A 25,654-nucleotide genomic window follows, 5' to 3' on the forward strand; every position below is an offset into this window, starting at 1 on the left:
ATCAATTCTAGCTTAAAGTTCCATTTTAAAATAGGTTGTTAAGCAGAATCGTTTCCGCTTCCCAGAAGTGATTTAGAAAGAAGAATCTTTATCCAGATACATGGGCATAATGTTCTCCGCCTTTTGGTTGGTCATCGTTGTAGCCTGTAGGCCTCGTGCTGCCGGAAGTAATTGTGTGCTGATTTAGAAAATTTTAAAATAAATAATGTATAACTTAAAATGAATAATCAATAATAATTATAAATAATAAGTAATAGATACTGATAGCATTACTAATGGGGTTGATTAAAATGGTTGGTTAAATCATATAAAACACAGATTATCTAAATATTACTGACCTGTTGTACTTTAACGGGTATGTTAATATTAATTCAAATTATTTTAAATAGAATATTTAATTTCAATATCATAGATGATTTGGAGTTATGTTACATGTTTATAGTGATTCAATAAATTTGGCCAATATGATGAGCTTGGCTAAAAAGAGAAATGTTCAATTGGAGATCAATTTATTTTTACATAATTTCTGTAAATATACATATGGGGTATGCCACCTAGATTTTTAGTTAAGGTTTTTTGAGTATTGATGATGCTCTTATAAATTAAATAAGTGTTTTGTTAAATATTAGAATTTCTTTTACTTAACTAAGCTATAATAAATAAATTTTAAATATAATTATCTTAATTCGTAAATTTTAAATTAGAAAGACATGTAAAAATATAAATTTTTAAACAAAAATTAATAAAAAGCGAAAAATAAAATAATTTAACTTATCAACTTATTAATTATAAATTTAATTTATAAATTATATTAATAAATATTCATTAATAAATATTTATTAATTTTTAAGTAAGTAAATAACTTGTTTTGTGTAGCCCAACAAGCCATATATATGTTTTACCTATAACAGGAAAGTGACCTGGTTCATTCTGATCGACATTTATAGACTTCCAAGGATATATTACTCCATGTTATGGTTATCTCTAAAGTCTGTCATCTAACAACTAATTTTTTATCGGTTTTTGTGGGGTGTGTTTATTAGTATATGTTAAGTATAAAATTTTATAAATTTAAGACTTAATTGCAGTTTATATACCTGAAGTATAATTTTGTTGCACGGAGTTGTCTAAATTATATTTGTAGTCAAGTTGAATGGTTAAATTATTATTTTTTAATATCGAAGGGGCTCCCTGTCCTCTCCGTTTGTTTCACCGTGAAAATGTAACAGAGACATGGCATGCAAGAGATGTTACATTAATTTGCACAGAAATTCATCGGTCTTACCTGATTCTCGATAAAATTTCCAAGCTCCAAATCAGAGCCAACCTCAGTCTGATGAACATGGTCTTCTTTATATTTCCAGCAGCTTAAGCGAGTTGCTCATCGGATGCACCTCGATTAACTGATCCCATGTTCATGTTGTAGCCAAGGAGATTGCTGAAGAGGGGTACGAAGCAGCAGAGGAAAAGAAACAAGAGGAATGGAAAGGAGTAGGCAATGGCATTCCAAACTAGGAGAAAAATGCAGAGAAGGTGAAGCTTAGGAGCTCTGTGAGATGATCCGAATTGATAGTCAAATAACCATATGTTGCCCATCACAAACCATATGGCTAAGAACAGCTCAATGCAGGTGCGGAATCTGTTCACCATATTCAGTCTTCTGTATGTTCACAATATCACCTTATTAGTTCCATATAGTATTTGTAGTTTTAGCTTCGGTTAAATTCTCCTCGTAATTATTATAAGCTAATTGATACAAACATGTCTAACACTAACAATATACGATCCGGTTAAATTCTCCTCCTAAGGCCTTAAGGTTTACCTGGTAATTTAACATGATATCAGATAGGGCACAACTTCGACTTCCGGTCACCACCAATATTCTCACATTAATTATGGACAAAAGCCCCGAAATGGACTTTCGGGTTAGGGGAAATGTTAAAGATAAATATATGATCACGTTAAATATATACTCTTCCCAACACCTTATACATTAACAAAGTGCTACACGTGCCTCGAAGTGGGACTAGGTGTTATACGGACTCGTTTCCGAAAAGATGCCTAACTTGGAAAAAATAATCAGTAAACTCAAAGGTACAAACATAGTAAAAAGTTATATAAAAACCAACCTGGAAAAATACTCTTCAACTCTGCTCCTCTGGTGATCATCATCAGAACTTCTCTGCAGCATGCATGAACAAAGAAGCCGATATCGAAACACAAGCAACACCAAATTCAGGAAGCTAGCAAGGTCATAACCCGAAATCCACACTCTCATAGGCCAAACAGGTTTCTCTTCTTTTGAAACACACAGTGTATAACTTATAATCATAATCTGAATACTCAATACTATAGACTCCAGTATCATACAAGTAGACGTATTATAAGGATTCGAACCAACATGCACATTCTCCGAATTCGATAACAATGATGATTCATGCATGTTATTCTGGTAATAAAACAGTCTTCTTAAAAAACTGTACCACCTTGCTCTTGATATTCTAATTGCCATTCTTACCAACAATGAGCTAGTATTCGAAGATTGCTGAGTTACACGAGGCAGATTGTTTCGATCATTGTTTCGATCTTCTGCAGCAGCTGATGCAGCACTAGCCAGTGCAGTAATCCTGGAGTTGCTGTAAAATTTGTGAGGAAAAATGTTGCAAAGACTGTTCATGGCAACTATAATTCTTTTCTTTTTGTTACTGCAGCAATTTATAGACTGGATTTATTAATATTAATAAATCCAGTACAATTAAAATGGGACGACCTTTTACGATTTCGCCTAGCAGCATCACGAACCTTCCTCTTCCTTTTCTCCTGATTAGTCTCAAAATACCTCCTTCTCTTACACTCCCGAATGATCCCAGCTCTCAAAACCTCTCTTCGAAACCTGCCAATCAGCTTCTCCTCAGGCTCATGTTCTTCCACAATAACCAGAATGATGAAGAAAAGAATTTTTGATTTTCAGTATTCAGTTAAAGCTTTGCACTGCATCTTATACACAAGATATATCCGTTCAAATACATGAAGACAGATATACCCCTAGCTCATTTTTACTTTGAAACAGACGGAGAGGATACGGAGCCCCTTCGATATTAAAAAAATAATAATTTAGCCATGCAACTAGCTACAAATATAAATTAGACAACTCCGTGCAACAAAATTATACTTCAGGTATACAAAATGCAATTAAGTCTAAATTTAATTATATTAATTGGCTTATATTTATTTATAACGATGAATTTCTACATTCACAATAACCAAAATCACACCAATTAAAATGTATCAAAATTATATATTTTAATATTTAGTATGTACTCATTTACATACATTAAATAAGCTCATTTTTTATACACACTAGATAAGCTCATTTTTTATAAGTTGGTGAATTTCAATTGACGAAAGTTTCATACCAACCACTTTTCATTAATGAGAATTAAACTAACCAAAATCTTCCAACTAAATTGCTAGTATGTGTCCCCGGACACAAAATGAGAAAAATAGTACGGTGGATGCCGACAAAAGTATTTCTAGCAAGAAAAATTAGGGTTCTGAATTTGATTTGGAGGATATGGTTAGAGCTATAAATGAACAAAATTGAACAAAATCGAGCCGAGTTTTATCTAAATCGAGTTGAGCATAAATTTTTAAAACGAATCGAGCTGAGCCGAGTTTAAAAATCGAGCCGAAAAAATATTCACGATCGGCTCCTTTATAAACAATAAACGAGCCGAGTCGCACACGACGAATAATCGAGTTGAGCCGAACTCGAGTCAACTCGAGTTGTCCAATAATAGTTCGCATATATTTTTTAATCGACCAAATTTAAGGTATATTTTATAATTTTATAAGTTATATGGAGATCAAATACTAGTTTAATCTTACAATTATATACGCACACTAACACTCTTTCTTAATCTGTATAATTTTATCAATTTATTTCACAAGTTGAGTTTTAAGAATAAAATCAATTTAATATTAAATTATAGAGACATTCATAACTTTAGAAATCTTACATTACTTTTAAATTGTTGATGTCGATTGTCAAAAATTTAATAATTTTTGATATTTCAGTTAAATTGGTTTAGATTAGAAAACACATATGAAATAAAATAAAGGAAGTAAGCCCCTTTAAGTGGTCGAGAAATATAATTATTAAAAATTATTCTATTTTTTTCTTAAAAATATTATAATGTTATAATTTATTTTAACAAGTCACTATTTTAATTTATTTGAAATCGCAATTTTGGTCAATTTTATCATCATAGACTCCTCTAATGAAAGTGTGAGATGAAATTTAGGGTTAGGTTTAATTAGAATTTGTTTGTAAAAGTAATAAAGTTCTAGTGATATGTATTAAATTAATTAAATTAACTATTTTGTTTATTATTAAAATATGTATTAAAGTTTAATTAAATAAATCATTTAACTTTAAAATAAGTATTAAATTTTAATTAAAAAAATTTAAAATCTTTTTGCAAGTGATTAGTAAATATTTATTATTTGTTATATATAAAAATTTTATCCGTACCGAGTCGAGTTACCGAGTTCGAGCCGAGTCCGAGCTAAACGAGCCGAGTCCAAGCCGAACATACAAAGAACTCGGCTCGGCTCGTTTAAATATTCGAGCTTGTTTTTATATTCGCGATCGGTTCGTTTAAGAAAATGAGCCGAGCTGAGTTCACTTAAACAAGCCGATCACGAATTTTATTTACGAACGCCTCTGTTCATTTGCAGATCTAGATATGGTAGGTCAAATAGTAGAAAAATCAATAGAAAATCACTCTCATTCTATTTTTCATTTTCTTACTTTTTGAATTTTCTAAATTTTTTTTTTGAGGTAAACGTACTTGCATTCAATAAATCATATCCAAGTCCAATACATGATTAAGAAAACTAGGTGAAGTTACATATCACTCTCCTACGCCTGACATAGAATAGATAGCTTGTGCAAGCACATGTGCCGCACTATTCGCAGACCTATAAAATGAACTCAACTAGCACAGGACTAACGTGCTTAAGCATATTAATACAGTCTCTAACAATGGTACTAAAATAAGCCTCCCCCGGACTACCGTTACATGCTTTAGCTAGAAGATGCGAGTCTGTCTCAAACACACAATTCGAGTATCCTCTCCCAATGATCCACGGCAGAGCTTCCTTAAGGCCAATCGCCTCTGCCTCCCTTGGTTTCGAAGCTCCTACAACCCATACTCCTTTAGCTGCTAAAAACCTTGCCGGATCATCTCGAACAACCGCCGCCACACCAATGCTACCATCCAGAAACACAGCAGCATCAACATTAATTTTCATCCATCATTCCCTCGGAGGTCTACAGATTTTAGCACCTATCTCTCCACTACTCTCCACAATTCTCAACTGGGCTTCCTTCCAATCTCTCAGTTGGTAGTTTGCTTTTTTCCTCTCCCCCAAAACTGACCCATTCGCACGCTCCCTGACCCATTTGTTCCTCCTGTCCCAAAGACTCCAACACAGCATAGCGATCTCAACACATTGATCCTTCGTTCCCTGTCTAAACACCCTTGCAATAACCTCACAGGCTGGTTCAAAAGGCGAGCACTTCATCACCTGTGATAATCCTGTAGTTGACCACATCATTTTTGCAAATTCACAAAGATATAATACATGCATATCAGTCTCTGGTTCACAATGACACCACGGGAAATTTACTTCTATATTAACATGCTTCAACACCAGAGCTGCATTCGTAGGCAGACAACCCTTACAGAATCGCCATAGCATATTGGACACCTTCTAAGGAAGCTTAAAAGACCATATTTTCCTCCATAATTCAGAATACATATTATCACACTCTCCTGTTAGCCACCTATAGCAACTCTTAACCGTGAAAACTCCTTTCTCATCAAACAACCAGTGTGACCAATCCACACTGTCATTCATATATATCGGAATTCGTCTTATTAGATCAACATCTCGAGAGCAGAATACATCGCTCAGAAGGTCAACATCCCAGCTTTTCTCATTAACAGTCATTAAATGACTAACCTTAACATTAGACATCTGGTCATTTTCATTTGTACAAACAAACCCATTACTCACTTCAGGAAGCCAAGGCGTACCTCAGACCAACGTGTCATCCCCATTCCCTATCTTTCTTCTAGCCCCTGCTTTAACATCCTCCGAAGCGCCACACATAGCTAGGATTGGAACCTAGTTCAGCATTCAACACACTCGTGCCCAAATAATATCTAGCTTTCATAATCGCACTAACCAGAGGGTTTGCTTCAATAAGCAGTCGCCACCCTTGCTTTGCTAGCATAGCCATATTGAATTTCGTAAGCTCCTTCAACCCCAAACCACCAAACTCTTTAGGCATACACAAACGCTTCCAAGCACACCATTTCACCCCTTTACCATTCGACCCCCCACTCCAGAAAATAGCATTCATTTTTCACTTTATGTCATCACATATTGTTTCTGGTATGAGAAATAGACTCATCCGAAACGTAGGAATAGTTTGTGCTGAAGACTTAAGCAATGTTAGTTTCCCAGCTTTCGACAATTCCTTGTTACACCATACCTTTAGTTTACTCTGGACTCTATCACTAATAAAGCCAAAAACATCCTTTCTTCTCTTTCCTACAAATATAGGTATCCCTAAGTATATTCCCGGTTTACTGATTTCTTTTACCCCCAGACATTCACAAACATTCCGTCTATCTACTATACTTGTATAATGACTAAAGACAATATCAGACTTCCCATAATTCACCAATTATCCTGACAACAATTCATACTTATTCAGAATATCCCTTATACCCTTTGCTTCCGTGTGAGTAGCTCGAAAAAATAAATAACAATCATCTGCAAAAAGAAGATTAGAGATACCCAATGCTTCTCTAGCTACTTTACACCCATGAATTAAACCACTGTCTTCATATGTCCGCATAATTCCAGTCAAACCTTCCGCACAACGAATTGTTACTCCCTAACAATACAACAAAAATTACAGAAGGGGGGGTTGAATGTAATTCTGGCTACTTTTTCAAATTTAAAGAATGTTCTAACTTGATAAATATAACAGTGTTTGATTAGCAATGGTGCGGAATAAAAGAGTGATAGAAATCAAAACAGTAAGTAATAAAAACACAAGTTTTTAAAACTTTGTGGTGGATTAGAAAGTATCCACCAGAGATATATATATCAATTGAGAACCCTGTGAAGCTTTGAATAGCTCACAGCTGCTTTACAAGTTTATACAAACAAAACTACAGAGAAATGCTTACAGAATACAACTTGATATGTTTCTCAGAAAATAAGCTTGCTTAGTTGATTGTTCTACTTGCTACACTTGGTTTATATATTACCAAGTTACATGACAATAAGACAAGACAATAAAACAAAATTTATCTAGTCTAAAATCATATTGCTTCATTACTCATTCCAATATCTTTGACAATCTTCACAATTGCATGGTAATGGTAATGCTTCTTTGTTCTCTAACACCTGCAATTAGGCTGCCACGTTCCATTTTCCAACACCCAATGCATGTGACTGTGTTGTCACTATCAACAGCTATTTGAATTAGATCATTCGTCGGGAGCCTTTGTGAACCATCCGTCTGGAGCCTTTTTTGTCACTTGACTCCATTTCATTTATACAGAATTACAAGACATCTTATATTTATAATTAGTCATCCTATTTTATATATCAACTAGTAGTCAACATGACTTATATACTCCTACAGAATCTACACATTGTTGCTTGCAGAAATGTGCTACAATCTTATTATTACATAAGCTACACTCTCGATGGATGTCAAATTATCATCCGTCGGGACTATAAAGTTCATCCGTCGGGATTATATTAGATCATCCGTTGAGAGCTACAAAATATTACTAAGTTAAATCTACTAAGGTATTTTGTTTAACTTATCATCAAGTTCACAATATATTCTTAACAAGAATATATAAATACGGGGAGATGGGGTCTCCCTGTCTAATACCACGTTGTGGATGCACATCTCCAAAAATTTTACCATCCCATAAAAAGCTGTAAGAAATTGACTTTACAAATTGCATAACCCTTTGAATTCACACTTGGGGAATGCCAAGTTTAGTCAGCATTGTTTCAATAAATCTCCATTCCAGCCAATTATATGCCTTAGCAACATCTATCTTAAAAGTTGTCACCCCACATTTCCCTTGAGTCTTTCTGTGTATATAATGATTAACCTCGAAGGCCACTAAAACATTATATGTAAGGATATGACCTTCTATAAACGCACTCTATTGACCATAAATAATTGAATTTAAGCATGGTTTTAGTCTATTTGCCATAACCTTTGATAAAATACGCATCAAAACATTGCACAAAGAAATAGGACGCAAATCAGTCACATGTTTAGGCTGCTTCACCTTAGGAATAAGGCAAACAAGAGTACAGTTTACATTCTCTGGCAACACACCATGATCAAAGAATTTTTTACAGAATTCAACAATATCTTGTTTTACAATAGGCCAATATACCTGGAAAAAACATGGATTGAACCCATCAATTCCCGGTGCTTTGTTCGGGTACATTACAAAAAATCCACCTTAATCCCTTCTTCATCTACTAGTTGTATAAGGCCATAACTCCGCTCATCAGTAATACACTTAAAAGTGATTCTCTCTGACAGTTTCTCGTCCGTTGTTGTTACAGTAAACATGGTCTCAAAATAACGGATAGTATCCTGGATCATGTCTTCAGTATCTTGCCATTCTCCAAACCTCATTTTTCGGTCTCTTTATTTTATTATGCTCCTTTCGGATAGAAGAAAATTTATGGAAGAATCGCATATTATTGTCTCCATCTCTGAGCCTATACTGTTTAGCCCTTTGGCGCCAAAATACTTCCTATTTTTCCAGCAGCCTCAAGAAATTCCAACGAGCTTCACCATATCTACGAACCCCAAGTGAACCACGTCTTGATCTCAACCTTTACATATCCCTTCGATAATTCTCCATTCTACTTTTTAAATCCTTAATCATTCCACCACCCCACTCCTCAAATTTTATCCAAAATATCACTATTTTCCTGACCATTTCAACAATTTTGAATGATATTCTGACATTAATTCTCTTGTATCCACATATTTTCAAACCGAAACCTTTTACTATGGGGCATATACACCTTCTTATTTAACTGAAGACACAACGGTAAATGATCCGATATAGAAAGTTCATGTACTTTGATTTTTACAAGTGGAAAAAGATTATACCATTCTGATGTTGCAAGCCCTCTATCTAATCTCTCTGAGATCCATCTATCAGTCCCTCTCCCTCTCTCCCATGTAAATTTGTCCCCTGTAAAACCCAAATCAATCAGCCCACAATCCATAACTGTTTCTGAAAAGCCCTTAAGAAGAGCACGAGAATGACACTAACTTCCGTCATGAGTTCATTGAAATCCCGTATAATGCACCAAGGTAAAAAAGAAGCTACAGCCAAGTCCTTCAACATTCTCCACGCCTCTCTTCTTTTCTCTCGTTCTGAAAACCCATAGTATCCTGTATATCTCCATTTACCCAACTGTTCATGCATGACTTCGAAATCGATAAAATTATAGCAGATATTAACTACAGTGACTCCACCCCTTATTTTTCCACAAGAGTGCTACTCCTCCACCATGCGCATCTATAGAAAACACTCCCCAAACCCTAACTGCTTCCTTATACGTTCTACTCTACTTTTCTTAACTAATGTTTCACTTAAATATATTATACTGGGCCTATACTGATTATTTAGTTCCTTTAAGAACCTAACTTCCCGTGGGTTGGCCAGCCCACAACCGTTCCAAGCAATAAGACTCATAATCTTAGGCGGGCCTAGACTACAGGACCCGCCATTTGCATATTTTTTGACCCATCTGTTTAACCTTTCCATAATTACCCTCCAAAATATTTTCTACACGTTTCCTTTTTGAATCAACCACAATCGCATCTTTCTCCATACTGTCTATCCCTTGATTTACGTTTGTTAGATATATTTGAGATGTCATGTCTAATATGATTCATGTTTAGTTTTTAGATCTTAACAAACAGGACATATCAGGGCTTACTGAAGTCAGGACTTACTGGAAATCAGAACTTAATATTAGAACTTAAGGTCATATCAGAACTTAAGTGCGGGAAGACTTATAGTTAAGGAAGGAAGCTGATTTACAGTAGAAAATCGAGACTAAAACAAAAGAAGATATGCATGGAAAGAGTTAGAAGACTGGAAGACTTGTAGAAGATATCTGATTGATATATTTTAGGAGACAGAATTATATTCCATATCAATTAGAAGTTATCTTGTAACTGTGTACTATATAAACATAGACTTAGGGTTTACACTATATGTGTTATCATTATCGAGAAGATTATACATTGTAACCTAGCAGCTCTTAGTGATATTTGTTCATCACTGAGAGAGAACAACAGTTCATATTGTAACAGAGTTTATTTAATATACTTGATCTTTGTTACATACTTGTGTTAAATCGATTTGATTGTATAAACATTGTATTCAACCCCCTTCTACAGTGTTGTGTGACCTAACAATTGGTATCAGAGCTTATCTGTTAACACACATACAATAAAAATCCAAACAATCATGTCTAAAGAAGCACAAACTCCAACCAAGCCCACCAAAACTCAAGAAACACAAAACACTCAAACTCACAGTTGATATGAGACTATTAGGGTTCCCATACTGAGACCTTCTGAGTATCCCATATGGAAAGTAAAGATGGCTATATTTCTGGAAGCTACAGATCCGGAATACATTGAGAGAATTAATGAAGGACCATATAAGCCTACTAAGCTCTCTGTTGTAGTTGCTGATCAACCAGCAAAGACCATACCAAAGGAGAAATATGAGTACACAGCTGAAGATATCTCATCTATTGCCAATAATGCAAGGGTAAGACATTTGTTGCATAGTGTCATTGATAATGTCATGTCAAACAGGGTAATTCATTGCAAGATTGCAAAGGAGATATGGGATGCTTTGGAGACAAGATGTCAGGGAACTGATGCAATCAAGAAGAACAGGAAGACTATACTCACTCAAGAGTATGAGCACTTTGGCTCAAAAGCTGATGAGTCATTAACTAATTTATGACAGGTTTGCCAAACTCTTGAATGATCTGTCACTGGTAGACAAAGAATCTGATCTTGAAGATTCAAATCTAAATTTCCTTCTAGCTCTTCCTGAAAGTTGGGATTTGAAGTCTACTACCATAAGAGACAACTATGACCTTACTGGAACTACTCTTGATAAAATTTATGGTATACTCAAGACTCATGAACTTGAGATGGATCAAAGGAGTAAGAGGCATGGAAGAAAGTCAAGTTTCTCTTAAAGCTGAGGAGGAATCTCCTAAAGTTGTTGCCTCAAAGAGGGGCAAAGGAAAGGCTCTCATCATAAAGTCTGATTCAGAGTCATCATATTCTGATGATGATAATTCAGAAACTGAAAGTTTACCTGAAATGGATGATGATGAAGAGATGAAGAAATTGTGTGCTCTTATGGTGAAGGGTATCACAAAGATAGCCTACAGGAAATTCGGGAAAAGCAAGAAGTTTTCCAGGAAAAGTGGAAGTTCTGATAAGAAAGGATTCCGAAAGTCTGAAGGTGAAGGAAAGTCTGACAGAGGAGACAACTCAAATGTCAAATGCTACAACTGTGGTGAAAGAGGCCACATATCTCCTGACTGCAAGAAAGGAAAAAGTGACAAAGGCAAAGCACTTATCACAAAGAAGAAAAACTGGACAGACACTTCAGATTCTGAACATGAGTTGAACTATGCCTTGATGGTAAATGCTGATGGCAGTCCTGAAACTGCTGAATTAAAGGTACCTCTAACAACTTATGCTTTTCATACTGATGATATTACTGAGTTGAGATTATATCTTAAAACCATGTTCATTAGTTATAGAGATCAGACTTTAACATGTGAAAGATTAACATCTGAAAATCTTTCTTTTAAAAATAGGAATGACTATTTAGAAAATGAGTTAGTTTTTCTTCATCAAACTAAGAAAGAAAGAGATGAGGCTTTGTATGTTAGAGATGAAGTGTTAAAGTTGAATGGATCTCTAAATGGATCTCTAAAAGCTGACTTAGAAAAGGAAAAAGAGATTATCAGAACTTGGACTAACTCTGGCAGAACAACTCAGAATTTACTAAGTAGTGGAAACTGGAAAGAAGACTTAGGATATGGAGATGATAAAAGTGAAAACGGAACTGATCAAATTGAGCCAGTTGTTGTTAAACAGACTGCTAAGCCAAAGGTAAATCCCGTTAAGTTTGTAGCAAAAACTGTAAAGTCTGATTCTGAAAAGATGAAAGAGTCTAGGACAGAAGTCAAGGAAAAGTCAACTTCTGACAAATTAGAACAGGATAAACCAGCTGAAGTAAACATAGGCTTTATGAAAAAGAAACAGCTTAAGCATAAGCTGAAAGAGATTAGGAATATCAACAAGGTAAAGGAAGCTAGGAAAAATAGGAATGGAAAGGAAGGTGTGAATAAAAACAATAATTATATGCCTATTCCTAATGCTCCTAGAAAGAAATGTTATAACTGTGGAAACTCTAACCATCTTGCTTCTTTTTGTAGGAAAAATAAAGATATAAACTCTTTATCTCCTAAATCAGGAGTTAAGAGTCAGTCTTTTAGGTTTAAGGCACAAAATCCTTATTTTCATTGTGGTAGTGTATGGCATTCCATTTATACTTGTAAGGAATATCATAGTTTGTACTATGATTATTATCAAATAAAACCTTCTTTGAAGAAAGTTAGAATTGTTCCTTATAGTGTAAAGTCTGATACAAAGTCTGATATAAATTCTCATAAACAGCATGTTAGCATAAACTCTGAAACTAAATCCGCTGCAAATGTTAACAAACTTAAAAAGGCCAAAGGATCCAAGCAAGTATGGGTCCTTAAAACTAACCAATAGTGGTCTTTGTGATTGCAGGGCAAAAGGAAAAATATCCTAGTGTTGGACAGTGGATGTTCAGGACATATGACTGGAAGTAAAGCCCTTCTATCAGACTTTGTGGAGAAAGTTGACCCAGGAGTTTCTTATGGAGATGGCAACATGGGAAAAACTCTGGGATATGGCAATATCAATCTAGGGAATGTCATCATTAAAACTGTAGCTCCAATCTCAGGTTTTAAACACAATCTGCTAAGTGTGAGTCAAATCTATGACAGAGGTTATCATGTCAATTTCTTTAAAGAACACTATGAAGTTGTAAGCAATTCTACAGGCAAAGTGGTTCTGAAAGGTTACAGGCATGGTAACATTTATGAAGCCAGACTTTTAACAAATTTTGATGGTTCTGCAATTTATCTGTTGAGTAGAGTATCAATTGAAGAAAGCTAGAATTGGCACAAAAAACTATCTCATTTAAATTTTAACAACATAAATGAGCTAGTAAAGAAAGATCTTGTGAGATGACTGCCAAAATCAGTATTTGCTCCTGATGGCCTTTGTGATTCATGTCAAAAGGCAAAACAAAGAAAATCTTCATTCAAGAGCAAAACTGAATCTTCAATTCTTGAGCCTTATCATCTACTGCATGTTGATCTATTTGGTCCAGTCAATTTCATATCTATTGCAAAGAAGAAATATGTTATGATTATAGTGGATGAGTTCACGAGATACACTTGGGTGTATTTCTTGCACAAGAAGAATGAAACTACATCTACTCTAACTAATCATGTCAAACAGATGGATAAATTGATCAAAGATTATGTTAAAATAATAAGAAGTGATAATGACACTGAGTTCAAGAATTCAATCATGGAAGAGTTCTGCAAAGAGCATGGAATCAAACAGGAATTCTCTGCACCTGGAATTCCACATCAAAATGGAGCTGTAGAAAGAAAGAACAGGACTCTCATTGAAGCTGCACGAACTATGCTTGATGAAGCAAAGCTACCAACCTACTTTTGGGATGAAGCTGTGCAGACTGTTTATTTTACACAGAATGTTGCACTCATAAACAAGCATGGAAAAATACTATATGAGATGGTGAAGAAAAAGAAGCCAAATCTGAAATACTTTCATGTATTTGGTTGTAAGTGTTTTGTTCTTAAGACTCATCCTGAACAACTGTCAAAATTTAATCTAAAAGCTGATGAAGGAATTTTTGTTGGATATCCACTTTCCACAAAAGCCTTCAGAGTCTGCAATTTAAGAACAAGGGTTGTTATGGAATCTATCAATGTATCTTTTGATGATAAAAATATTACTGGACTTGAAGATTTCAATTATCATGATTAGCTGAATTTAAAAATGAAGATTTAAGTTCTGATTCTGCAAATTCTGATGGCTTAAATCCTGATCCTATAAGTTCTGACGGGTTAAATTCTGATGTCATTGAAACTGTGGTAATTACTCCAAGGGAAAATGCACCTATCCAGGGGGAGCAAGCTGAAGATCCTACCACAACTCAAGACTCTCAAGAAGCATTAGAATCTGTCACTGGCTCTTCAAGTTCTGATTCATCAAGTTCTGATGAGCCAAGTTCTGATAATTCTGGAAACTCTGATTCTTCAAATCCTGAAGGATCCAACTCAAATTCTGAAGTCTCAGAGAGCATAACTACAGGGGGAGCATCATAAAATGTTGATGGAGACAGCATGGATCATGGGGGAGGATCTAGTTCTATAAATCAATTTTCATCTGCAAGGAAGTGGACCAAATCACATACACCTGACTTAATTATTGGAGATCCTGAAGCAGGTATCAGAACTAGAACTGTAACATCAAATGAATGTCTCTATCATTCTTTTCTATCTCAGACTGAACCAAAGAAAGTGGAAGAAGCTCTTCAAGGTGCTGATTGGGTGCAAGCAATGCAGGAAGAGTTAAATAAATTTGAAAGAAATAAAGTCTGGACCCTAGTGCCAAGACCAAAGAACAGATCAATTGTTGGGACAAAATGGGTGTTCATAAATAAAACTGACAGTGATGGCATAATTACAAGGAACAAAGTAAGGTTGGTTGCTAAAGACTACTCTCAACGGGAGGGTATTGATTATGATGAAACATTTGCACCAGTTGCTAGATTGGAAGCCATAAGAATCTTTTTGGCTTATGCTGCTCACAAAAAGTTTAAAGTCTTTTAAATGGATGTGAAAAGTGCTTTTCTCAATGGAGAATTGGAAGAAGAGACAGGGTTGGACTAGGTTCTGATGAAGCAAAGATCAAGACAGGAGTTGAAATTACTACTAGAGATCCATTTCTTTTGACTGACAGACCTCTTGAAGATGTTACACAGAAAGACCTTGATAAGGTTATCTCTGTTCAAGTGGTACTGGATGCTCATGACAAGCACAATGTCAAGGAAAATCTGATATTTCTTGAATATGGAAGGACATATCAGATGTTAGAATCAGATGTGCTAAACAAATCACTGGAAGAACTTCAATTCTTTCATTACCTTTTAGAGGTAAAGTCTGATATTACCAGGAGATGGTCAAATTTCATATTGAAAACCATCAGAGATAAAGCAAGAATTTTTGGTTCAAGAGTTACAGAATTCATTCCTAGTATTGTTGAAGATGATGGAAGTGAAACTCTAATGAAGAAGGATTCTGCTAAGCGTGAAGTGTTACTGAATGAGAAATGTATGTGCTATAATGAAGATTCTTCTCATCCTAGGTTAATAAGACTGAATGATGGTTTAGAAAGAAACCATATCTCTTCTTTAAGGACTGCAATCTACCAGATTGGGAGTCAAGATGAAGAGATGAAGCAAGTTAAAGCTACAATGTCTCAACTCCTGAGGAGTAAAGAAGAAAAGCTGATATCAAGCTTTGTCAAGAATCATTATGGATTCAGATTGACTCAGTGAGATTGGTAAAAGCTACAGGGACTGTAAGTTGTAGTTAGTTATCTAGTTAAACTCTTATTTGCATTTATAATTAAATGTTTTTGACATCATCAAATCTTTTAACTTGTATATTTTGCATAATTTACAAGTTGGGGAGATTGTTAGATATATTTGAGATGTCATGTCTAATATGATTCATGTTTAGTTTTTAGATCTTAACAAATAGGACATATCAGGACTTACTGAAGTCAGGACTTACTGGAAGTCAGAACTTAATATCAGAACTTAAGGTCATATCAGAACTTAAGTGCGGGAAGTCTTACAGTTATGGAAGAAAGCTGATTTACAGTAGAAAATCGAGACTAAAACAAAATAAGATATGCATGGAAAGAGTTAGAAGACTGGAATACTTGTAGAAGATATCTGATTGATATATTTTAGGAGACAGAATTATATTCCATATCAATTAGAAGTTATCTTGTAACTGTGTACTATATAAACACGGACTTAGGGTTTACACTATATGTGTTATTATTATCGAGAAGATTATACATTGTAACCTAGCAGCTCTTAGTGATATTTGTTCATCACTGAGAGAGAACAACAGTTCATATTGTAACAAAGTTTATTTAATATACTTGATCTTTGTTACATACTTGTGTTAAATCAATTTGATTGTATAAACACTGTATTCAGCCCCCTTCTACAGTGTTGTGTGACCTAACAACGTTTATCTGATTCTGCTGATCTGTTTGCAAAACTAACTCCCCCTTTTCCTGCATCCTAGTTTCACGCGACTTAATTTCAACTCTACCATATTCTCCGTGAATCACTCGAACCACCCCATCCTCCTCCATAAACTTACCATGTTCCTGACTACCTCCATGTTCTATGTTCGCCAATGTTCCATGGCCTCTCATTGTACTTCCTGGGTAATTCATATCATTCATATTACGTAACCACTTTGCTCCAGGATTGAATTTAGAAGCATTTTTAGATGGTGCTCGCAGCCACACACCATACGCTCTTTCAACCACCTTATCTGGATTCTTGTATACAATGATGCAATCCCGTTCAGAATGACGTAGGATCCCACAGACAAAGCGAAAATTCCCCATGTGTTCATATTTAAAACTAATCCCACTCCAATTATCCCCTTCCCTCTTTATTTTCGTTCTTCTTTTTAGCGGTTTGTCTACATTGATTGCCACTCGAATACGAACATACGGTTTCCAAATCCCATCAAACGTACCTGACTCCACCTTAATGAACCTCCCCAATGATGTACCAATGTTTCTCATTATAGCTTCAGATAGGAACCCTATCGGAATGTCATATACTTGCACCCACATCTCCACCTCTTGCATTTTGACATTGCATGGATCCTCCCCAATTTCAAGTTGATGCAAAATCAAAGTAGCTTGCTCAAATAACCAGGGACCTCCTTCAATAACCTTTTGTATATTTATCTTATGGAAGAATGTAAACGCATACATCATACCTCCAAGATCTTGCACCTGCATCCCCTCTATCGGTCTCCACAGCGTTTTGTCATTATTTCTGCATAACATTAAAATTGATATTTTTCTATGTCAAGAATCTGCCAATCAACACATACGATTGTTTTTGTTCCACTATTTATGTGTTTTCCACCACGATTTCATCATCCTCTTCATCAATAACAAGCTTTACATACATCGCCTCCAATGATTCCTCTCGCCTTGCCATGACTCTCTCTGATTCTAAGAACAGAAAATGATTTGAATAACACAAAAGATTATGTGACCAGTTTTTTTAAAACACGGAAATAAACCCAGAATAAGGAAAACTGTCAAATTGGACAGAGAGAAAAACCTGTTATATTGACAAAGCATATATATTCATAATTTTCTAAATTTTAAACTAAGAACAAGGAATAAAAATGCATGAGAAGTAAAATTAAAACTTAAAAATATTCATTATCATTCATGATTATGGAAATTACATGATTTGCGATATATAGTACACAACGTCACGATTGGTTTTTACAATTTTGTCCTTCAACTATAAAAATTGTACATTTTAACTTTTTTATTAAAAAAATCAATTCTGGACTTGTTATAAGTCCATTTTTAATGAATTTAACATTTCAGAAACATCATTTATGTTATCTACAACTTTCTTTTTTTACAAGTTTTCAAAAGATATATTTTAGACGGTGTAAAAATTAAATATAGCTTTTTAATAAATAGGTTAAAATGTACAATTTTTATAATTGAGGGGTAAAAATATAAAAAAAATGTTGTTTAGGGGATTGAATGAAATATGTGTTAAATCTTAAGGGTCAAATTGTACTTAAATATTTTCAATTTACCATACTACATCGGGCCTATTTAAAGGTAACACGAAAATAGACAGAATGGAAGTAAGGTGCAACACCTAAACATGTCTCGGATGCATACTACAACTGGTCAAACAGGTACTTGTACTGAAGTTAATAATGGAAAAAACCAAAGGGATACGAAATATAATTAACAATAATATAACTATTGGATTGACTTTAATTTATGAAAAATGTTAGAAATTTCAAATATTTTTGTAATATTTTTTTGAATGAGCTTCTAAATGGTAATTTTTTTATAGTGATGCAAGACTCCGTATGTATTCACATGCGCCCACGAATTAATTTTGGTTACTTATCATAACACACCATTTTGTAACAACTACGCTGTGAATATAATACTTCATTTTTTTTTTGCATTTTTTATCTCATCTTAGTCAATTCTAAAATTATGAATAATTAATAAATATAATAAATTAAGAAGTTTGAAAAAAGGAAATAGTGTCTAAATACCTCAATAATGGGGTTCATCTGCCCAAAATATCTTAAGGTGCGAAAATTTTCCAAAATACCCGTTGAATACACATGTCTGACATGTGTATTCACTTAAAAAATAACAACTTAAAAAAATAATAAAGAATACGCTTTTATAAAATACATATACCTTTTAATTCTATAAGTGAAACAAATATTTTAAAAATGTGTATTCACTGTAAGATAAAAATGAATAAGCATTTTCGGAAAGTGTGTTATATGTTATTTGTAAAAAAAAGTGAACGCATCTGTACTTCATGGTTATTTTGGGTAAAATATCCCGTGTACAGGTTTTTGGCAATTAAACTCTAAAAATGTTATTTTGGTATAACACTATTTGAAAAACCGTTCACTCGTTAAACATGTCATTAATCACTCTCTCATTGTTCACAAATTTAATATCAAAAAATCTTATTATTTATTAGTCAATAATTAATGTAATATTTTTAATTTCATATTAAAATTTTAAGAAAATTATAAAAATAGATTGAAATAATATTTACGAGAGGCGCCACCCAACAACACTCGTATTCTCCTTTACATAAATATAATTTTATGATATGATAGTTTTAAAAAATATTGAGAAAATATATTTATAAATACTTGTTTTTATAATATTTTATCAAAAATATCGTAAATTTTCTCTCTCAATTTGAAATAGTATCATCTAAAAATTTGAATTTTTTTATTATAAGACAAAAGAAATATTCAAAACATACAAAAACTTGTATGGGAATCTCGTAAGGATGATGTAATGTATATAGGCTCCCTAGACAACCAAAACAAAATCAAGTGAGAAGTTAATTCAAGAATATCAAGGGGCGTTGTAAAGTTCTTCGGGATAATGCTCATGTTGTTATTAAACAGCCAGAACTAAGGACAATTTTCTTTCCTAAAACTTTTAAAATTTTAAAGTATGCACCGTGTGTGAATAATAAATTGATACCTCTTGAAGCAGTTTGATAATCGATCAATCTAATTAGCAAATGGCAATTACCGTTTCAAGATTAGTAGAGAAGAGAACTACATAAACATGTTTTTATTACCTTTTTTTTTCTAATAAAGTAAATTATCAGGACCAGAATACCTTAAAAATTGATAGTTATTTGAGCTGGACACTATAAATTCATTACTTGCAAATTTAACCAGCATAATTCCAATATCATATAAAACTCATCATCATGGCCTCCTTCCTCGTGTCTTTTTTTCTCAATTTGTCTTCTGGCATCTCCGCTGTGTGTCTTCTTAGCTGTTTCAAGTTCTTTCAACTTCTCCTCAAACTTTGCTTCATCCTCTGCTGAGAAAAAGACAACTTCCTTCTCTCCAACTTCTTCATACATTTTCTCTATTTTGGCCTTCCACAACAGGCCCATTTCAGTGTCCATCTTACTGTATGGTGTCTTGAGCAGATATTCATCAATCCCACCTGCCTTATCTATGCAACGAAGGGCATGATTTGTTACTTTCACACAAACATGACGATCTAATAGCCGCTTCTCTTGTACATTGGGCTTTCAAAATCTCCTCGTCCTATCATCAACAAATCAGACATGCACAACTTAAATTAATTCAAACAAGAAACTTGAGAATAAAATTGTTCTTATTTAAGTTCCTCGACAGCTTTGTAAAAAATATTTATCTTTGATGAAACTTAGTTTAGAAAACTTGAAGGGTGAACATGGGTTGGGTCAGTCCCCAACCTAATATACTCGGTTCATAAAAAAATTAATCTGTTAACCCAAAATTATTTGTCTAACCCAACCCTATTATTTATATAACGGGTTGGGGTGGGGTTAATTATAAGGTTATATTTTCTTGTCAAAATTCAAACGCAAAAGAACAGAAGTACAAAACTATCAGGCATTGGTGGTCAACACAACATAAATTGAAGATAACAATTTGCTTTAGTTCTTAAAAAAGCTTAATGTGTCAAAACATCAGGTCATTATTAACTAAATCTTGTTAATGGGTGCAGGTTGCTTCCAACAGAATCGGGCAAAACTAAATCTACTACAGCTTTAGTGCAGAAAAGCGCCAAAACTACGTCAAAATCCGAGTAAAACAGCAATGCTGCAAATCCTATTCTATATGAATGCCTCGTATCAACATTTACATAATCTAAAACATCTTAATACGGTAATACCTTATATCAGCAAAATGATATTCTATAATTCTGGCTGACTTGGCAATATTGCAACCAATCTGCAACATTTTGTTTCCAGAAAAGAACATCTAAAAAAGAACTAAACAATTTCTGGAAGTGCTAGCTAAACAGACAATCAAACTGAAAGTAAATAAGTACAAACTCAAAAAGCTAATCAATGCCTACAGAATTATTGCAGACTTCAAAACACAAAGGAATTCAGAGTATAAACAAACACAGGAAGAAATTAGGACAAATGGTCCAAAATAGAACTTGCAGGGCACAACAAGTTTGGGAAGCAACTTAGCAAAAAAAAGTTTGCCAAGCAATTCTTCCTTTTATTACCATTTTCCACATTGAATAACATAGACATTCTTAAAACAACACAAACTGGGATACAACCAGTGAACAAGAATTATTAACTAGAAAAACAAGTAAAAAAATAACTATGCAGAAATACTGCAGAACTGCACAGCAGCAAGCACCAAAATTTGACATATCAGAATAATTCATAACACCAACAGAGTGTTTGATAGAATGTGATTTCGAACTAATACTGATTACTAACTATAAAGCTAATAATTCATTAGTACTCAATAACTTGAGAAACTCTTCCGATATATACAAAATTTAAACCAATTGAAATAGAGTTGTACACGTAATAACATTCAACAAATTATAAAAAAGAGATGCTAGTTTCAGCCTATCGAGAGAGAGAGAGAGAGAGCGAGAGGGAGAGAGGGAGGAGGTACTAACGTGTTTCCACCTTTCTCGCTAACATTGTTGCCGTACTGAATATGACGTCCGGCGAAGAGACATCAGTGGGCCCAACCTATAACAACTCTACCATCTGGGATGGTTTTGTTTTACTCACTACTCACCATTTCATTTTGAGGCTTGTTCTGTTACTGCCTATTATTTACTCTCTGTCTAATAACAAGTAGTAGAGTTGGCCTATTTTTTTTTGGCAGGGCTTTATTTTAATTTTTTTTGTCTCCGGAAGGTCATGCCACGAAATGAGGAGGGGTTGGATTGGAGGATTCTGAGTTATTGGTGGCGATGAAACTTTTTCTTTTAAATGGCTCTCAATAGGAATGAGATCTGATTTCAACCAGCTATTAAGGGCTTAAATGTATTGTTTCGGATTAGTCACGAGCTTGTCGAATTGAAATGCCATTCCTAAACTACATTCCAAAGCTGGATAGTACGCTCATGGTGATGTCTTCTAGTTTCTCTGGTATACCTGCCAGTTTCCCTCGGATTTCCAGCAAGATCTAGGGATTTCAAATCTTCGAACAATTTTCAACTGGCTTCGGTGATGCAAGTTCATGGAATCCCACATCTTGGTAGTCCTGAAAATTAAATTAATACATTTCTTTAGCTGTTAAAGAAAAAACAACTACATTTTAGTTCTGATGTTTGTGCCTTGTACTGAAACAGGTTACCACAAGCAGGTGATGAAAAGTGAATACACGGGTTTATCTGTCTCATTATTTATCACACATCTATACAAAGCATGGTATGTTGCCATTATGCAGAGTAGCAGGGCCCCTCTGCAGTAAAACATTTACACTGAACCATTGATATTCAACACATGAAAATAAAAGAAGAAAAATAATTCATTCATATTTGAGAGACCTTTTTATGTCAATCTGTCATTATCTCAACAACAACTTCCCAAAAAAAAGTTCTGTAAAGATATGGAGAATCTAGATACCAGTATAATACATAAGCAGTAGCCACCCCTAGTCTATATTTCTTCCTCACGAGTACACAAGAAGATGGCATTTGTATTCATTAGGTTGCAAATGAAACAACTTTTAAAATTAACAGTTACAAAATGGAGACTTTGGGTATTAGTTCTTATTACTTCTTACTGAAGACAGTAAAACAGTTCCTGTTCAACCATGGTCAGAGGCAGAGCCATAAATAAAATTCAGTATTTTACATGGTAACAAGCTTAAAAGCTCTAATTGGTCATGCACTTTGGATGTTCCCTAGGACACTACGTAACACAGATCTTCTGTCAAATGTGTTACTGTAGTAGTTTACTAGATATTGACTCGAAACAGCAGCCACAAAAACTAAATGTGTTCATAATGTCAAGTGTACCAAAATATCAAGACCAAACAGCTTAATGAAGCAACACAAAAACATGACAGTTCACATGATTTAATTTGACAAATTAGCCGTGTAAATTGGCTTATGAACAGACTCTAGAAGAATAGTGGAAAAAAGAGATAGTCTTAGAACACACCACACTGTAACATAAGCACCGTTTAACAATTTAATGAATATGTCGCGGAAATATTAGTAATAAAGTTTAAAATTTAAACACTCTCCTCTGAAATATAACTTAATCTTCAACAAGAGCGACAAGTTTTGGGCATAGCTGATCATCGTGTATATGGTTTACTTCTGAAACTGTTGAATCCAAACTCTGCATATCAACTATGTATCTTGTATGCAAATGACTTACAGCAGCCTCTGTCTTTTCCAATGATTCAGAGCTAGCACCACGTTTTTTCAGCTTGTTCAGCTGGCCAACCTTTCTCTGGTACTCAAGCTTCATAAGTTCACCAGCCTTGACAGAAAGAAAAGAATGGAATAAGATTCAAAAATATTAACCTGAATTTATGTTGATCTATATGAAATGAGTCGGACGTAGGTTCTAGAGCCATTTCATAGTGTCTTTCAGCCATACATACGTGGATATTAATTCAGAGGGTCAGAATGCAGCTGAGAACAAATTAACAAATTGCGGCCAGCAGAACTACAACAGAAAATCAACTAATTTAAATGCTCAGACATACCTTCACTTCCTCATAAAGCTTCTTCTCCTACGCCAACAACTTATCCAAAACAGTGGCATGTGTTTCATATTCCTCGGCATCATAATTATCTTTCCCACCTTCACCATTCGGCATGCCACTAAATGATTTGTTCCAAGTAATAACACGCATTACCCTTGCTGCATGGTCAATGTGTCCTGCGTTGTACAGAGTTCAGTTTGTGAGAACTTGCTCTTGGAAAATATTTACAATAACAAAAGTTTGACCATTGTCTTACACGGCCCTTTTGGCCTACTTTTTTTTTAGATAAATGGGGATTTATCATCAGATGAGAGGACATGTAAGCTGTGCGGAATGTCATTCTCATTACTGTTCATTACTGTGACGGTCTTTCAGTGATATGGTAAGTTGCAAGAATACAACTGGAAGAGGCTAGAAAATGCTTTGACATCAGCTTCTGCTTGAGGGAGTATTTATAGAACAGTGACTGCATTTTCAATATGTTAAGCGCATAACCAATCGCATACATACATAGAGATGACTGTGTTTGCATACATGGGTGTGCCTATAATAAAAACAAAGGAAGCCACTTTCATGAAAACCTTACTACATTAGCAAGAAACAAACATCTATTTTTGCAGATTGGTGAAAGCTTGACAACAATACAAATATAATTTGTACAGGTATATAATGAGAACTATAAGTTTATGTTATGCGTTTCTTTTCACTGAAGAAAGGTTTAACCACACACTAACATGTGGGTCTAGCAAACCTTACATACCTAATGTTGTAATTTGTTAATCACAAAAGGACGATAGATCATGATACAAGATTTCAAATTCAACTTAATACTGGACTTTGTGATTTAGTACCAACTACCAAGTCTAACTTTTATATTGAAAAGGTAAGAAACTTAGCAAATGCTTTAATTGCTATTAACAATTTACCCAGATTCATGCTACCGGATGCGTAAATGACCAAGTACATTAACATGATCTGTCAATAATTATGTGCTCTACAAGCTATACATATTTCCAAACATTCAGGCCAGGCCAACTATCTAAGGTAGTCACTCAAAATGGGCATATAATACTTAAAGCTAAGACACAATACTATTAATACATAAAGGTAGAGGTAGTCACCTCGATTATCAGCAAAATTAGAGTGATAGTGCAATCTAGTTGCCTCGAGCATCTTCGACACCTCTTGTGCACACTCCGATGCCTTCAAGAAATGATCATCAATGTCACCCAATATCTTCAACAAATTCACACCAGAATGACTACCTCCACCTTTACTGTAATTCCCCGGCATTCTCCTCATATCAGGAGGAGCAGTGTTAGAATGCATAAACTGTTTTTCCTTCAACCCTACCATCACCGGTGTCTCCTCAGTAGTAAACCCTTCCATTTTCACAGCGTTCTCCGGTGTTTTAGGCTCACTCATCTCGCTAAACTTCCCACCCACCATATCACTTTCCCCGTATGAGGAAAGTTAAAATGTATAATTTTGTCGTTTCCAACAGAAAGTTAATTTAGACAACTGTATCCTATTTCTATGCAATTTTACAATTCACCCCACTATTTATTAGTTTCATGTCAATAAGCAACTAAAAATAAAAATGCAAAGTTCATGCCTCACTTTTTCTTTTATCACGAATCAGTATAAATGTTTGTCTAAGTTCATGGTTTTATTTTACTTTGTTGGAAACAAATCAAATAATGACACTGATTTCTAACAGGATCCCCAAGCGATGAAGGAGATGTATTACACTACAATTGAGAAACAAACTCAATATCTTTCTTACAGCTTTTATATTACCAAAATTTTATAGCCAAGACTGACCAAAGTCTGTCTAGTTATCAGAAGAAAACAAGATTTAGATCTGCAATATGCAGGTCACAAGTCTTATGAGTTTATTACCATTCTTCTACTCCAATTTCCCTTTCCCTTTCCCGAATGGATCCGTTTCATTGCCATTCGGCGCAATTTGCACTTCAATTAT

At 34.4% G+C, this 25,654-nt stretch overlaps 1 pseudogene; it reads right to left on the bottom strand.

Moving 5' to 3' along the window:
* Nucleotides 1–22,976: 22,976 nt before the first annotated feature.
* Nucleotides 22,977–25,616, bottom strand: LOC141721094 (protein ROLLING AND ERECT LEAF 2-like; annotated as a pseudogene).
* Nucleotides 25,617–25,654: the final 38 nt, after the last annotated feature.

Source organism: Apium graveolens, chromosome 4 (assembly GCF_009905375.1).
Source record: "Apium graveolens cultivar Ventura chromosome 4, ASM990537v1, whole genome shotgun sequence".
NCBI lineage: Eukaryota > Viridiplantae > Streptophyta > Magnoliopsida > Apiales > Apiaceae > Apium > Apium graveolens.